The sequence below is a fragment of the Crotalus tigris genome, unplaced genomic scaffold, assembly GCF_016545835.1.
Source record: "Crotalus tigris isolate CLP2741 ecotype Arizona unplaced genomic scaffold, ASM1654583v1 scf7180000017666.379230911805:20528666, whole genome shotgun sequence".
Taxonomy (NCBI): domain Eukaryota; kingdom Metazoa; phylum Chordata; class Lepidosauria; order Squamata; family Viperidae; genus Crotalus; species Crotalus tigris.
Window position 1 is genome coordinate 9,634,745 of NW_024096552.1, and position 17,280 is coordinate 9,652,024.

A 17,280-nucleotide genomic window follows, 5' to 3' on the forward strand; every position below is an offset into this window, starting at 1 on the left:
ACTTCCAGTGTTGGAGCATTCACAGCTTCTGGAGGCAGGTTGTTCCACTGATTCAGTGTTCTGTCAGGAAATTTCTCCTTAGTTCTAAGTTGCTTCTCTCTTTGGTTAGTTTTCATCTGTTGCTTCTTGTCCTTCAGGTGCTTTGGAGAATAGCTTGACTCCTTCTTCTTTAAGATATTGGAACACAGCTATCATGTCACCCCTCATTGTTCTCTTCATTAAACTAGACATACCCAATTCCAGCAACTGTTCCTTATATGTTTTAGCCTCCAGTCCTCTAATCATCTTTGTTGCTCTTCTCTGTACTTTTTCTAGAGTCTCAACATCTTTTTTACATTGTGGTGACCAAGACTGGATGCAGTATTCCAAGTGTGGCCTTACCACATATATTGTTTCCCACTATAGCCCATCCCTGAGTCAAAGGATAGATGTGAAACAGGAAGTCTTGGAGTCAGTTTTGCCTTTGTTGTTAATGTTGGGGTAACTTGCACATCTGCATGCAAATATCTCTATTGTGAGCTATCACATATTTACCATCTTATCTACTGCAAGTGCCATATCACAAATATTAGGAGAAAAGTAGAATCAGCCTTCTTTAGGACAAAAATGTTATTCTGTGTGAATGGAACACAGGTGCCAATAGGAAGAAAGAAGAAACACTGCAATAATGTATTTACTTTCATATCCCAAATGTGTTTCTGATAGTGAGTATATTGACAGGAAAATAAGTACATACAAACATATAATAATAATTCTTACCAGCATAACCAGATCTGGGAACCATGTTTTTTCTGTATTCTCATACTAGATTTTAAAGGTTTTCTGAAACAGAAAAAAAATTAATTTGAAAAAAATATTTCAGAATTAGAAAGATTGCTTTTTCAGCAAAATGTGACCTCTTTAGAAAGTTCACAATCTTCAGCTCACCCATTTGTACGACCTAACTGAATTTTGTCCACTGCAAATAAGGCAATTAAATTATAATTCAACTAAAATATCCTAGAAAATCAGATAACCATCTGTATTATTGACATAGCCTATTTGTGGTGCCAGCGATCCTAATGGATTCCATCTCTCTTAATGTGGTATTCAATTAAGTTGATATTCCCTTTAATCTCACTAATTCCAAATACATCAGGCAATGTAGTGTGATTTTCAGAAAACAAAAGCCCCATCAGTTAAAGAATCCTGAAGATCAACAAGATAGATCAATGACCCATAGTGGCTCAAGTACGTTTTTTTTTCAGAAAGCACAATAGTTCATGCTAATTTAAGGCAAGTGAAGATATGGAAAAAGAACAGCCAGCTTTTAATGGTTGGGATGCAGAAGATCTATAATCCTTCATAGGAAAAAAAATAATGAGAGAACAAAGCAAAGTATAGAATTCTCTACCACAACTCTTTCCCTTAGTGGCAGGTTGTTTTATGATGCCAACGTAGGTTATGGGAGAAAAAGATATTGTGTGATGTCTGCTTATTTATAAATATACATGACTGAGGAAACTGTAAAAGACTCGTGCAGATAGTGCTAATCTTCAAACAAGCATTAGCTGCTCTGACAGCAAAGGAACATTTTAATCCAAAAATGCAGAAAGTGGATTTGAAAGTATTGTGTTAGAAATAAAACAAAATAATACACATCTGAAAGAAGGTGAAGCTAGTATCATAAATTATGAAAAAAAACTCATATATAACCAAGTGCTCCCATCTTTTTCTTGCAGCTCATTCAAATAATTAATCATAAAATGTTGCTCCAGAAATAAACCTGTTTATATATAACATAAACAAATGTATACAATTAATATACTACAACAAATAACTTTGGACAAATAAATTAATTCCAATAAAAATAAAACCCTTTTCATTTTGAAAGGAAGGGAAGATATACAAGAGCTGACAATATAAATTAATATGGATTTGTTCTTAGTCCTAGTAACAGAAAATGTTATGTCCTTTATTATAGTTCAATGGATTAATACTCAAAATTGTAAACTGAATCCCAAATTGGTGATTAGGAGGAGGTGTGACTGCCAACAAAGAAAGCAGTCTGTGATCACATTTTCTGGCTGTAAGACAAAATGTTCATGCTTTTAATGCAAATATCTCAAATACTAGCCACCATTCGGCAAAAAAAAAATTTAGACATTTTTGAAATTTTGGATTTCAGATGAACCAATATTTTTTTATAAAAGTTTTATTAATCTTTAAGAATTACAATCTTTAGTGCTTAGTGAACAACATGTCTGGTTTCAGATATTTAACATTAACTTCTTCAATATAAATCTGTTCAATGCTACACAATTCAATATTTTTTCCCTGATCCTCCTTTCTTCCCCATATTTTATCCATTTCCCCCTCATTACGCAGTTACAATTTTTGATACTGTTAATGTATACACAGTTAGATATAAGCAACTTCATCATATTTTACTAATATCATACAAATAACAATAATATCAATTCATAAATCAATGTCAGTTCATAAATCAATATCCAGTTTTTCATGCTCTTGTTAAGGTTTGATTTCCCATCAGTATTTGAAATATCTTTGTCAGTTATAATTTTCTCAATATTAACTACATTTATATAGCTAAAAGTTTTATTCATATCAATCCTCTTATTTTCATATTTCCCATATCAAAAGAAAAAAAATAAAAATGTTATTTTAGTTCTAAATCATATCTTTCATTATAAAAGTCTAATTATGTCTAAGGATCATCCATTCTTTTAATCTTATTCAAACAGATATTTAAACATATAATGCCCCCTCTAGAACAGGCGTGTCAAACTCACCATGTCACGTGATGTGTTGCGACATATCACAACTTTTTCCCCATTGCTGGAGCTGGGGCAGGCACACTTTTGGCATGATGCACCTGGCCCGTGGACCAGCAGTTTGACACCCCTGCTCTAGAAGATCAAATCTTCTATTTTTTTAAGTCTGACTCTCACTTTCTTTCTTTGCCAAGTAGCTTTCCATGACAGGGAAATTAGATCGCCCAGGAATTTGCTTTCTATTTTTGTGAAAATTGCTTGGCATAAGGAAGACAATTTAGGTAGGGTATTTTTTTTAGGGAATTCTGCCCATTTATATTCCTTAAACAACCCCCAGTTTCTTTCTCCCTCAATTTCTCTTTTCATTCCCTGTCTCCCAAGTTGTGACAATTCCCCTAACACAGTGGTTCTTTTTAATGCCGCGACCCCCAACCGGTCGTAAGTCGAGGACTACTCAACTGGTGCAGCACCATTTGCAGAATGGGACTTTTGGCGGGCTCAGCAGGGCAGAGACAGCCTGGACAATTCCTATTGGCTTTTGAAAGCCAATAGAATTAGACTCTATTCAAGAGAGTCTATTCTATTGGCTTTCAAAAGCCAATAGAATAAAAGGAAGTAGCACAGCTAAGGAAAAGGGGGAAAAATGGCAGACTGCTTTGTTTGGCGACCCCCATGAAATGGTCATTTGACCCCAAATGGGGTCCCGACCCACAGGTTGAGAACCACTGCCCTAACAGATCTGTATTCCATTTTTTAAAATCTTCTTCCTTGCCATCAGATGTATTTTGCAGACCTAAGGGGTAAAGGGTCTTTTGCATTTTCATTGTTATAGCTAAGTCTTGCAGTATTTTGTTTGTATATAGTCATTTATATTTCCCTTCTTTTTCCTCTTCCATTTCTAAATCCATTTCCTTTGTTTCGTCTTCTGATTTCTGGTTTATTTGTTCATACTTTGTAGTCATTATCTGGGAACTTTTTAGCTGTAGATTTAATTTAGAGATTTGCCCATTTATATTGTCTAAATTGTTTTTAGTCTCATTATGATTCCTTTTTATTTTCTCTTTGCATGCAACAATTGTTTGGTGAATTACTTGTAGTATAGAATATATTTCCTTCTGGTTTTTTTTTTTTTTTTTTGAGGCATCATTCCTGGAGATCCCCTAATAAAGGCATGTTAAACTGCCAGCCCAGAGGCCGGATGTGTCATGCTGAAACCGCACCTACCCCATTACTGGCAACGGGGAAAAAGTCGTGATACATCATGCAACATCACATGATGTCGCAAGTTTGACATGCCTGCTCTAGTATCACCAGTCTCAGTAAGAGTAGATCAAAGTTTCCTTTCATTTTCTGATCTTTATATGTATCCTTTATAATCCAATAGATTCCAGAGTATAGGTTCAGTCCTCCAAACAATATTTTATAATAGTCCTTTATCTCAAGTATCCAAAAATGGTCAATCAGGCAAGGTTGTAATCCACAATGTTCAAAGTGTTCAAAATGTTCAACCTCTCTGAAAACAGCTCAAAGGTCTCTCCCAGCCAGACGTAGTCCAAGGTCAAATTTTTCTTTCTCTCCCACTAGCTCTTGAGGTTAAAAGTCCAAGCTCAGTAGATATTTAAAATCCAAGAAGGTTAGGGTGATAAGTATGCCAAAATATTTCCCTTTATTGCCAGCTGTTCTCCCAAGCTAGAAGTCACCAAGCAGCCAGGAAGCAAATTATAGTGCTATATACAAATCCACCACTAGATGTCATTTTCCACTCTTAAAATAAAGGATTGATTTCTTACATTTCACCTCAATGTTTTTTTTCAAAGATAAAATCTTAATAGTTATCTCAATGCTCAAATTTATCAAAACTGTAGCTTTATGTTACTTCCACTTCAGTATTGTATGTTTCTGTCCCCCATAAAATTAAAACACTGCTTCCTTTTACATTCAGAAGTTTTTAGCTTCTTGGGAGCCTTTCCCAGGAAATTCAGTTGTAAATAGTAAAGAAAGGATCAATATTCTCACCCAGTTCCAAACATGCTGTTTACAATTGGTGCTCTTGTTTTCTTTAGTTGTCAGCAGCTAATGACCAACTACAGGAATGTAGCAGGTTTTTCCCCTGCCAATTTTGAAGGCTTTTCTTGGATTGAATGGAAAGACCGCTGTCTCTCTGTGATCAACAAGACACCCCTTCTCTTCATCGCCTCTTCAGGGAGATTTTAGGCCCTTTTTAGGGCCCCCAGCAGGGCATGGAAGGCAGAGCCCTGCTTCCCGCATCCCATTCCGCCACAATGCAAACCGGAAGTCAATTTTAATTCTTCATTTATAAAAATTTATTGGTCGCACATCTTACCATAAGGTAACTCTGGGTGGCTTACAGTCATAAAAATGTATCTGCATTAAAACATAAACAAATTAAAACCCAAGATTAAAATCTAAGAACCTGTGGGGAGGTGGGGGGGGTCAGAATGCAGGGAGGTGGGATTTGTTGTTACTCAATCTACCACCTTCACTGTGCTGTTCCCCCATTGGAGCCACAGGCCAACTGGCAGAGCCAGGTCTTGAGGCCTTTATGAAAGGATAGGAAGGTTGAAGCCAATCTCATATCAGGGACAAGATGTTCCAGAGGGCAGAAGCAACAGCAGAGAAGCCCCACCTCCTGGACCCCACCAGGTGAAATAATTGGGCTGATGGGACCCGCAGCATGCTTCCTCTGCCAGTACAAGTGGGATAGGCCAAACTCAATGAGGTGAGATGGTCTCTCAAGTAACCTGGACCCATGCCATGAAGGGCTTTAAATGTGATCACCAACACCATTACATTTGATGGATATTTAAGTAATTTCACAAAAAAAGGCAAGTCATTGTACTTTTCTCTCCTCAGCATCTCCCATTACAGCATATCCCACTGACCCCAAGCCTTCCTTCTCCTCCTTGCCCCATTGGCTGCCAATATTCTTGGCTTTATCTTACCCTTATATCCCTCACATCACTTTTTCCCAATATTTGAGTTCCTATCCAGAACAAAACATCCCTGATTTGCTCTGTGCATGGACCAAAAGATCCAAACACATTTGTTCTGATTTGAGTGCATACTATTATAAAGGAACTGTTCCAATTGAATTCACACTCTGTAAAGGCCTCTAATATTTATTCTGCCTTTAGAAAACATATATCAACATATATGTATTTTGAATCCTCATCCAGAAGCAGTAGGATTTCCTCTAAATGAAATGGGTTAATTTGATTAAATGATATCCTTGTGTATGCTTATTTTAATTCAAAAAAGTTGGTTTTTAATGGTAAAGACATTACAAACCTCCTGTAATTTAATTTATTTTAAAAAGCATGGTATGTTTATTATAGGCTTTCTCTAAGTCAATTTAAGAAGGAATTTATGGTATGAACAAGGGCTCCCTCTCAAGGGCTAAATTAAAGGTTCAGCCAATAATACTATAAAAGCAGCTGTCCCACAATTAAATTAGAAACTTAACATATGTTTACTGAATTACATTTAATCACTGTAAAAATATATAAATTCTATATTCATGCAGAACTACAAGGGACCCTTCATTTAAAACATTATAAAGTAAGTAATCTTGTGGAATAGAAATAAAATCAATCTATTAGGTCATTTTTAGCTACTTCTTACTAGTTTGCAATGTGCAAAATTATTCCTGCAGATTTATCCTCATTCATTTCAGTGTAAGGCTTACATACTTTATTTAAAATACAGGCCCAAACCTACAACCAACCAATATTTTTCCGAAATGTCTTATTGAAAACTAAATGAGGAAAGTCCTTCCCTTAAAGGTGGAAAGTTTGTGAAACTTTTACAAACTTTTTTGTTTGTAAAAGACAATAAAAAGAGCTGTGATGGCACAGTGGTTAAAATGCAGCATTGCAAGCTGACTCTGCCCACAGCCAGGAGTTCGATCCTGATTGGTTGAAGGTTGAATCTGCCTTCTATCCACATGAGGTCAGTAAAATGAGGACCCAAATTGTTGGGGACAATATGCTGACTCTGTAAACTGCTTAGGGAGTGCTGTAAAGCACTATGAAGTGGTATATAAGTTTAAGTGCTATTGTTATTGTGTTACTGTATATTACAATATATACAGTGCTTGAGTAATATGCTTCCTTTCTGTTCAAAAAGGATATTTAAAGACAGCTTATTACTTACAATAGCATTCATAGGAAAATCAAAGCTTAACTTTATAATAAATAAATACAAACATTAGTCAAGAAACAGATGTGTCTTTATAGGTTTCCAAAGGCTGAGAGAATAAGAACCAAATTCAACTCTTAAGACCTCGGAGTAATTCAAAATAAGTTCCACTCCCATGTGCCTGATAAACAGACCTCTGACAGTCTTGCCTGAAGATCTTCAAGTCCCAACAGATGTATAACCAAAAGAGATTATCCCCAGTGAGGACTAAATTATTTAGAGCTTCAAAATTGGTTGGAAGCTATACATGGCCTTCTTGCAATAGGGCTACCAAATCTGAGCTGCAAAAATCTAGATGATCACTAGATGGCAGTTTAGAGTTAGAATTTCTGTATATAGCTCTAGCTGTCTTTTCCCACTATTGTTCACTAAGAATAATAAGTCTATAAAAATATTTTTCCATTAATGTCTTATAGTGTTTTCATAGGATCACAATAGTGTTGAAGGAATATAAAGCCTGTTTTCATAACTGTTATTTTGGCCCATTACTTAAGGTTATTTATGGGAAAATGACCAGAGATCCTGCTTCTTCTCCTCACACTTTTCCCCATCTTCTCTATTAATGGAACAGTCACTGTGCCAGCATCATGTGACCTTTTTATTCTTTAAGTTAGAATTCAGCTATATCAGATTTTGTAGGCTTTCTGTCTAAATGCAATTTCCTATTCAAGATAAGCACCAGTCTCCAGAAACCCTTTTGTAAATTGTTGTGTTATTTTAATTTCTCTCTCTTCCCACACATTCTGCTGCATATAGCAATTTCCACAAAATTTTGCCTGGAAAGAAATTGGCAACAATGCAGATTTTCAAAAGCAGCACCAGTTAGCATCCAAGCTGTAGCATTTTACATAAGTTACAGCTCTGTGAACATTTTAGCATAGTCCCAGATAGTAGAGCAGATTCATCAAAGTAGAATGTGGAGAAAATTGGAGTAAGTTGAAAAGACATCACAAAAGGACAGAATCAATGGGATTGAATTGGGTCTGAGGCCTTGGAGCTTGCTGGGGCATTCAATCTACCAAGGATTCTTTGCATAGTAGGGCAGAGTAATAACAAACCAATTAAGTAGTCTCACCCTGATAACTTCAGGAGGTATGTTTGTGTCAGACAGATGGAGTGAGAGGGAGGGAGGGGGGAGAGAGAGTGATGTGGCTTTTTTCATTTCCTATCTTTTCACCAAAATTTAACAACTTGTTCACCACAAAAGAACTGAATCACCTAGATATACTCTTAGATCTTAGATCAGATGCTCAGGTATGCAACAGTAGTCTACCAGCAGCATATTAAGGACATGGAACAACAATGCAATAAAATGTCCCCAGTCCCACTATACCAGGGGTCTTCAAACTTGGCCCTTTTATGACTTGTGGACTTCAACTCCCAGAATTCCTCAGGCAGTGTGCCTGGCTGAGGAATTCTGGGAGTTGAGGTCCACAAGTCATAAAAGGGCCAAGTTTGAAGACCCCTGCACTATACAGTTGAAAAGAATGCCATAGTCAATGGAATTGAAAGTTGCAAAAAGGGGTAGAAGACTTAGCGAGATTGCATTCCTGTTCATTCAATATATCAAGATGACTAAATCAGTCTCAATATTAAGTTCATACCAAAAGTACACTAAAGGTTGTCTAACAAATTCATTAAAAAAATGTATCAAATTTTGTTCACATCTTCTCCAGTATATATGCAAATGTAAATGCAGCACACTCTAATCTAAATGATTTCAGAGAAATTTCAACAGAAATGTGTAGTGTGTAGAACAGATTTTAGAAAAAAAAATGTTTTTAACCACAATTTCCTTGTGGTTGATTTCCAATATAAATTCGCCCACTTTTTCTAAAACTATTCCAAGTTATTCAAAGGAGCAAAGCTCTCAGCAAAGGTCTATCTTGGTATTTAGCCTCAAGGTACTAAGCCAGCTGGCATCCTGGGCTTCTGTACTAGAGATAAAAGAGACTAGATTTCATATTAAATGAGTATATGTTTTCATTTAACAGGTTCTTTGGATGTTTACCTCGAAAGAGCAGCTCATTATAATGAATAGAACTTTGCTCCTATTGCTTCAAGCATATGTCTACAGTGATTCTGTCCGAGATTGTATAATCTGTATTTGGTACTTCCGGATACATTCCAAGCATAGTATTTTGACTGAATCAGAATTTGGAGATATTTGGATTTGTTTTTCATAGAAATATAGAATTATCAGGTTAAAATTGGAAAGGACCACAAGGATAATTTAGAACAATCCTCTCCAATATGCAGGAAAACTAATTAAATCATCCTTGAGAAATTCAACATCTTAAAATTTTCTAGAGGCTGAAAATCTTCGGTCTGTATCTGTTGTACAGATCTTCCTGTCAGAAAGTTTTTAAGCGAAGATATCTGCAACTTCTTCTCAATGGAATCACTTTACTTAATACAGATTCCAGAGAAATATAGGATCCAAGAACCAAAGAAGACAAAAATTTTGCTAACTGTGAGAGGTTGCCAAATATTTTTGATTAACTATTTGAAGGATTTAGTAATAACCACACATTTAGCAATGCTTAAGCAATGCTTAAGTTAGGCACAATGATATAGTAGCAGAAGCATTACTACTGCAGGGGGTGGAGATAGTTTCCTCGTGCACATTAAAAGTTTCCTATCTTTAAAATGTTACAAATAAAGAAAAAAAAAGAAGTGATCTAATTCATAGGAAGGCTCTTGTGTGCTATGTAATCCTGAGAATTCATACACACTCCCCATGATCTTTACAAATAGTCTGCTTTATTATCTATTCCGATTCTATCTAAGTATTGGTCAATAATTATGGGATCCTTTTAAATTTTTTTCTTGAAGTGGGGAACATTTGCTCTTCTCCAATTTATGTGATTTATGTCAAAGAGAATTGACAGAGGTCCCAACAGCTTTTTAGTCAGTTATTTCAATATGCTGAAATATATTTCATCCAAACCTGGAGTTTTAAAAGCACTCAAATTAGTTGAAAATTCTCGGATAAATGTTGCAGTTTTATGACTTCTTATTTGAGATTTCTTTTGCACTGAGTTTTGACTATGCTAGAAAATCCATTAAACAGCAGATCAAGGAATCAGATCTACATAGAGACAGATGCCAAATTTCCAATTATTTATATGTACCGTATTTTCCGGCATATAAGATGACTTTCTAAGGCGTGGAAATTGGCACCGAAGTCGGGAGTCGTCTTATACGCCGGAAATAACGGTAGTTTCTGGCATATAAGACGACTTTCTGGGCATGGAAATCGGCACCGAAGTCGGGGATCATCTTATACGGCCAGTCACCTTATACGCTGGAAAATACGGTAGTATATTTAATACATTTAATCCAGTGGTGGGATTCAGCCAGTTCACACTAGTTCGGCAAAACCAATAGCTAATTTTTGGTTGCCCAGGCCCAGAACAGACTTCTGGAAGTGGCATCCACACAGAGAACCGGTTGTTCACATATTTGAATCCCACCACTGATTTGATCTGTTTGTTACCTCTCCCAAACTATAACAGCAACATACTAGCTGGTTTTTATTTTGGCGATTATATGCCTTACCATGAGCAAAGCTGCCCGTCATCAGATATCTGAATACCCTGTTCAACCAAAGTTTCAGTCCATGTGAGAAAGAGAAAAAGGCAACAGTGACCATGTCTTTTGTCATGCTGGTTTTGCAGCTAACCATCAATGCTGGTTTAATCTATTTTGTTAATCTTTTAAACAGAGTAATAAAAGATAATATAAAAACCATCATACCCAAAAGATCCTAGTTATAATTTATAAATTTCTTCATGGAAGTTGAGGGAATGCCTCTCCTCAGTTATGTCTAGCTGTCCCATTAATTAGGTCTGGCAGAAGAGGCATGTTTCAGTTTTTGTCTGCTATGAAGTGACATCTGGTGGGGCCAAGGAAGACACCTTTTCAGTCATGATGCCCACAGTCTGAAATAACAGTCCCTAGGACAGTGGTGGCGAACATGCGTGCCAGAGGCGGCACTTAGAGCCCTCTCTGTGGGAACGTGCGCCATCGCCCCAGCCCCGCCTTCCCCCACAGCCCCCTCACCAGCAGCCCCCTGGAGGAAATTCACCCCCAGGCTCGGCCCGTGCACAGCAGCACAGCCAAGAACATGGTAGCTGGGCAGCAGGGACAAGACTCTGCCCTCGCGCCCCATCATGCGCAGATGATGCTGTAGGGTGTGGGCAGCGGGTGTGGCCATGGAGCTGCAGGGTCACCTGGACGATCTGCTGTGATGGATCGTGGAGGTGGTGGGTGGCCTGTGGGCAGGCAGGGCAGGGTGGAGCAGGGAGAAGGCAGGGGGTGGGTGGGGTGGTTTTTGGGCACTCGGTCACTAAAAGGTTCACCATCACTGCCCTAGGAGATCAAGCTCTTAAGGCCTTAAAAATCTGGTTTTGTAACTGAATTTGGGGACCAGGAAATAAAGCTAGGCATGTCCTTAATATGCTGCTGGTAGACTACTGTTGCATACCTGAGCATCTGATCTAAGATCTAAGAGTATATCTAGGTGATTCAGTTCTTTTGTGGTGAACAAGTTGTTAAATTTTGATGAAAAGATAGGAAATGAGGAAATATTTAGAGAAATTGAAAAAATATTTAGAGTCAATTCTTGGATTACAAAACAAAGAAATCTGCCAAGAGATATGGTAATCTATTTTGGGAAGAGATCTCTGCATAATGAAATTATACAAGCTTTTTATAACAAGAGGTTTCAGATTGTTGCTCAAGATGTTATTATTTTAAAGGAGATTCCATCTAAAATTTTAAGAAGAAGAAAAGAGTTTGCTTTCTTAGCCGATGAACTTAAAAAAAGATTGATGCCATTCAGATGGGAGATTCCGATTGGCATCGTGGTGAGTCATGCGGGGATACGTTACAGACTTAATACTGTTTTTAAAGCAAAGGAGTTTTACAAGTCGGTCCTGGGAGCACGCTCACCACCACCTATGATGCAGAAAGTTTTGGATGGTAAGGAGGCGGAACAGCAGTCTGAAGAAGTAGTATTGATGGATAGTGGAAAATTACAGGCTGAGTGGTTGCAACAAGCAGAGATGAAAGAGCAAAGAATGACCCGGGCAGCCCATAGACGTAAGGAAAAGGAACAACAGAAGAAAGATGTTAAAGAAGTTCTACAAGAAATTGCTTCGGCGCCTGTGGGAGGATCAAGACCTAAGAGCTCTGCAGTACATTCTTCAATGGCAGATCTTCAAGCATTCTTCTTCAGGCTTTTGGTCAAGGGAGATGGTAAAGCTCCTGACATGGAATGCTAATGGCCTCAACTCCCCTCAAAAGAGAAATAAAATATTTCATTACTTAAAGCAACATAACAATGATATTATTTGTTTGCAGGAAACACATATTATTTCTAAGGATCAAAAATATCTAAACGCTCGATTGGGATCTCATTTTGTATCTTCTGCTCCTGGGAAAAAAGGGGGAGTAGTTATTTATGTTAAGCAAAATCTATCAGCCTGTTTAGTAGAATCTGATTCTCAAGGGAGATATGTTATGATTGAAGTGGGTTTGTATGGTAAGAAAGTACTTATAGTGGGATTGTATGCACCGAATCAACAACAGGAACAATTTTATAGATTTTTACATTAAAAACTAACTTTGTTGGATTATAGATCTGTTATATTAATGGGAGACTGGAATGGTGTTTTAGACACACAAAGAGACAAAAGAGGACCCTCTATTTCTTTTAAACAGGCTAAATTACCTAAAGCTTTTTTTGATTTGAAAGAGGATTGGGAGCTGCGAGATTATTGGCGTGAACATAACTTGGAGGAGAGAGACTTTACCTTTTTTTCGGACAGACATCAATCTTTTTCAAGAATTGACTTTTTCTTGATTACAACGGATTTATATTTTAGGGTAAAGAATGTTAAGATTTTTCCTAGGACATTGACAGATCATAGTCCAGTTTGGATGGAATTGGCTAATGAAAAAGAGGAGAGATCTTGGAGGATGAATGAAAACTTATTTAGACAAGAAAAGAATGTTCAAAAATTAAAGGAGCAATTAAAAGATTATTTTGCTTTAAATATGTATAAGGGAACTTCAATGTCAATGGTCTGGGATGCAGGTAAAGCTTATATGCGGGGGATTTTGATGCAAATGAATAAGGTTCATAGACAGAAGCAGGTGCAGAAACGTAAGGAGTTGGAAGATGAGATTAAATTAAAAGAAAAAGCTCTGATTTTAAATCCCACAGATGAGAAGATTAAGGAATCTATAAAATTGCTTAAATCACAATTTAATATGTTGATGGCTGATCAAACTGCAACTAATTTATTGTACATGAAACAAAATACATTTTGTAATGCCAATAAACCAGGGAGATGGTTGGCTTATCAATTGAGAAAGAAACAGAGACAGAGAATTATAGATAAAATAAATTATAATGGCAAATTGGTATATCAGAAGGAGTTGATTAAGAAATCTTTTTTAGATTATTATCAAAAATTATATATGAGTACTAAAGTACAGGCTTTAGATATAGATAATTATTTAAAAGATGCTAATTTTCCTAAACTAACAGAAGATCAGAAACAAGAAATTAATGGTTTGATTACTAGTGAGGAAATTGAGATAGTAATTAAAGAATTAAAATTAGGTAAAGCACCGGGTACTGATGGATTGTCATCTATTTATTATAAAACTTTGGTACAAGAGATGATTCAACCTTTAAGGGAGCTTTTTAATAATATACTACAGGATTCAGAGATCCCCTTGTCATGGCGTAGAGCTTTTATATCCTTGATTCCAAAAGAAGACCAAGATCTCACCTTACCAAAGAATTATAGACCTATATCTCTTTTAAATGTAGATTACAAGATTTTTTCGAAAATTTTAGCTAATAGACTTATGAGGGTCTTGCATTATGTAATACATATGGATCAAACAGGTTTTATAACTGGAAGGTATATGAAGAATAATGTTAGACAAATTATTAATTTATTAGAATATTTAGACAAAAACAATCAAGTTTCCGCAGGATTGATATTTTTTAGATGCTGAAAAAGCTTTTGACCAGCTGAACTGGCAATTTATGTTAAGATTAATTGAGAAAATGGATTTTGGAGAAAAAAATTTACAAGCTCTTTGTGCTATTTATCAAAAGCAAACGGCACAACTTATAGTTAATGGGGGTTTGTCAGAGGTGTTTTTAATAGAGAAGGGGACTAGACAGGGTTGTCCATTGCTGTTTGTTTTAACTTTGGAAATTTTGTTGATTAAAATTCGAGAATCACAGCAAATAAAAGGAATAGAAGTTAATAAAAAAGAATATAAATTAAGGGCTTTTGCAGACGACTTGGTTGTTACTTTATCTCAACCTACTTATTCTGTAATAGAGTTATTACAATTGATATATCAGTATGGACAGGTTTCATGTTTTAAAATTAATAATAATAAGACTAAAATATTGCCTAAAAATATGACTAATTTGGATAAGGAGACCCTGGTTAGGTTGACAGATTTTGAGGTTGTCAATAAGGTAAAATATCTGGGGGTTATTTTATCTGTTTCTAATGCAAAATTGTATAAAAATAATTATGAAAGGCTGTGGGTCAAAATACAAAGAGATTTGGAAAATTGGGAGAAGCTGCAATTATCTCTTTTGGGGAGAATTGCAGCGATTAAAATGAATGTTCTGCCAAAGTTTTTTTTTTATTTCAAATGATACCCATCTTAAAGAATGAGGTTAATTTAAATGAATGGCAGAAAGGTATCAATAAATTTATCTGGGCAGGGAAAAAACCAAGAGTAAAACTTAAAATTATACAAGATATTCGTGAGAGAGGTGGATTCAAGGTACCGAATTTGAAATTGTATTATGATGCTGTGGTTTTAACATTAATTAGTGCTTGGGTTAATTTAATAAATGTAGAAATACTCCTCTTAGAGGGTTGGGATTTGCTTTTTGGATGGCATGCCTATTTAATTTTCAATAAAAAGGTTGATAGGGTTTTTAAATCTCATATTATAAGGACTTCTTTACTTTGGGTTTGGAAGAAATATTATAGAAGTGATTTTAAAATTCCATTATGGGCTATACCATGGCATGCGATAGAAGGGATAAGGAGAGGAGTCAAGATGGATAGTGTTTCTTATGCACAATTACTTAGATGGGATGGTAAAAATTGGCAATTAAAATCTTTGGAAGATTTAACACAAGAGAATATTATTTATTCATGGTTTCAGTACAGACAAATAGTAGAGAGGTGGAAGATAGATCGTAATTTGGGTTTGCTTAGAGAAGATGAGAATTTGTTAAAACAAATAAAAGATCAAAGACGAACTCATATTAAGAGAATCTATGGAGTGTTAGTAGAATTGGATTCAGAAGCAGAATTAGTTAAAGAATGTATGGTTAAATGGGCACAAAATTTTGACAAACCGGTTTTATTAGATACCTGGAAGATTATTTGGGTGAGGAATGTTAAATTTACACAAGCCCAAAATCTAAGGGAAATTTTTTATAAAATGTTTTATAGATGGCACCTTGATCCACAAAAAATGTCTCGTATGTATCCTGACTTGCAGCCTAAATGTTGGAGATGTGGATGTTTGGATGCTACTTATTACCATATCTGGTGGTCATGTAAAAATATAAAAGCTTTTTGGATTAAGATATGGTGGAATATTCAAAGAATTTTTAGAAGAAGGATAAAATTTACCCCACAATTGTTTTTGTTAGGTATTGTTTCTGATTGTGACAGTAAAGAGACTATATTGATGTTAAATTTAATTACAGCGGCTAGGTTGTTAGTAGGGCAATGTTGGAAGAAGGAATCTTTGCCTACTTTGCAAGAATGTTTTTTTAAAGTTTCTTATTTGGCGGAAATGGCAAAGATTTTGGCTTTCTTGAAAGATCAATCGCAGGAGAAGTACCTCCTGGTATGGAAAAGATGGATAGATTTTATACAATATAAGTTGGATATAAAAAAATATTATTTAGTTTTTGAATAATTTATAATTAAAGTTTAAGATATTTCATAGATATTTTTTTATCTTTTTTATTCTTATTTTTTCTTTTCTTTCTTCTTGTATTTTTTATATATATTGTTGTTAATTATTTTATAATTTGTTTAATTAATGTATTTAGATTTGTTTATGGTTTATATGTGTTTTAAGATTTTTTTAAAAAAAATTTAATCAGCTCTGGGAAGATCGGGGGAGGGGAGGGGAGGGGTGGGAGGGTGTGGGGGGAGGGAATTTTTTTTTTTTTGTAAAACTTAAAAAATTTTAATAAAAAAAAAGAAAGAAAGCTAGGCCCTTACATTGGTTACATTGGCTTGTGATTCATATGGCTGCCAGTTACTATTTCTATATGTTTGGGCTTTTAAAATGTTTTTTGGGCAGGTTATGGCTTTTAATTTTTCTTTTAATATTGTTAGCTGCCTAGTCAAGATTTTGAGATGAGTAACCATATAAATTAAAAAAAATATGTATGCATATAATTGTGGAGCTCCACAGATAGAGGACATAGCACATATATTATCTGAATGCCAACTGTATAGTACAGAGAAATCAATATCTTGAATCACACATTAGTTGAGCAGTTGCATTTAACTGTGCAAAGTCATTTCTTGTCAAACCTCCATTTTGAAGTCCAGGGGGAATCAAGGTTAAAAAGGACCACAGTTTGCAAACCTGCTCTTTCAGGGAGAGTATAGCTCATCTGAAAACAGACTGACCCTCAGTCCTTGAATCCAATTTGCCAAAACCTCTTCCATCTTTTCTGGATTTTAGTCACTTTATCAAAGAAGGCATTAAGATTTGTTTGGCATAATCTGTTTTAACAAACTAATGCTGGCTTCTAATAATCATCTTTTTCATTTCTGGATGCTCACAAATCTATTGCTTGATTATCTTTTTCAGGATTTTCCCAGGTATTGATGTCAAGCTGATTGGTCATTAGTTTCATGGATCTTTTATTTCCCTTTTTGAAGATTGGAACCACATCAGCTCTTTTCCAGTCCTCTGGCAGTTCCTCCATGCTCTAGTCTCGGAAGTCTGAAAGATTTTATTCAGTGGTTCTGAAATCACATCTGCCAGTTCCTGCAGAACCTTGGGATGTAAAACATCTGGTCCAGGAGATTTGAACTTGTCCAAAGTAGATAGGTGTTCCCTTACCAAATCCTTGCCTATCTTGACCTGCATTTCTTTTCTATCTGCCAGGGTGCTGCTTTTTATAGGTTGGAATATTTTTTCCTGAGCCTGTATTTGCTTGCTGCATTGGTTGTTTTATAGCTGAATGCTCTTT

The 17,280-nt window shown here is 35.7% G+C and overlaps 1 long non-coding RNA gene across 3 annotated transcripts in view; it reads right to left on the reverse strand.

The window, feature by feature from the left end:
* The window catches only part of LOC120305215, a 147,780-nt gene that overhangs the window by 126,068 nt on the left and 4,432 nt on the right, over positions 1-17,280 (reverse strand). For all 3 annotated transcript variants that reach the window (XR_005555963.1, XR_005555962.1, XR_005555961.1), the window contains exon 2: positions 760-822. This is a non-coding gene — a long non-coding RNA (uncharacterized LOC120305215). The remainder of the gene's footprint in view (positions 1-759; positions 823-17,280) is intronic.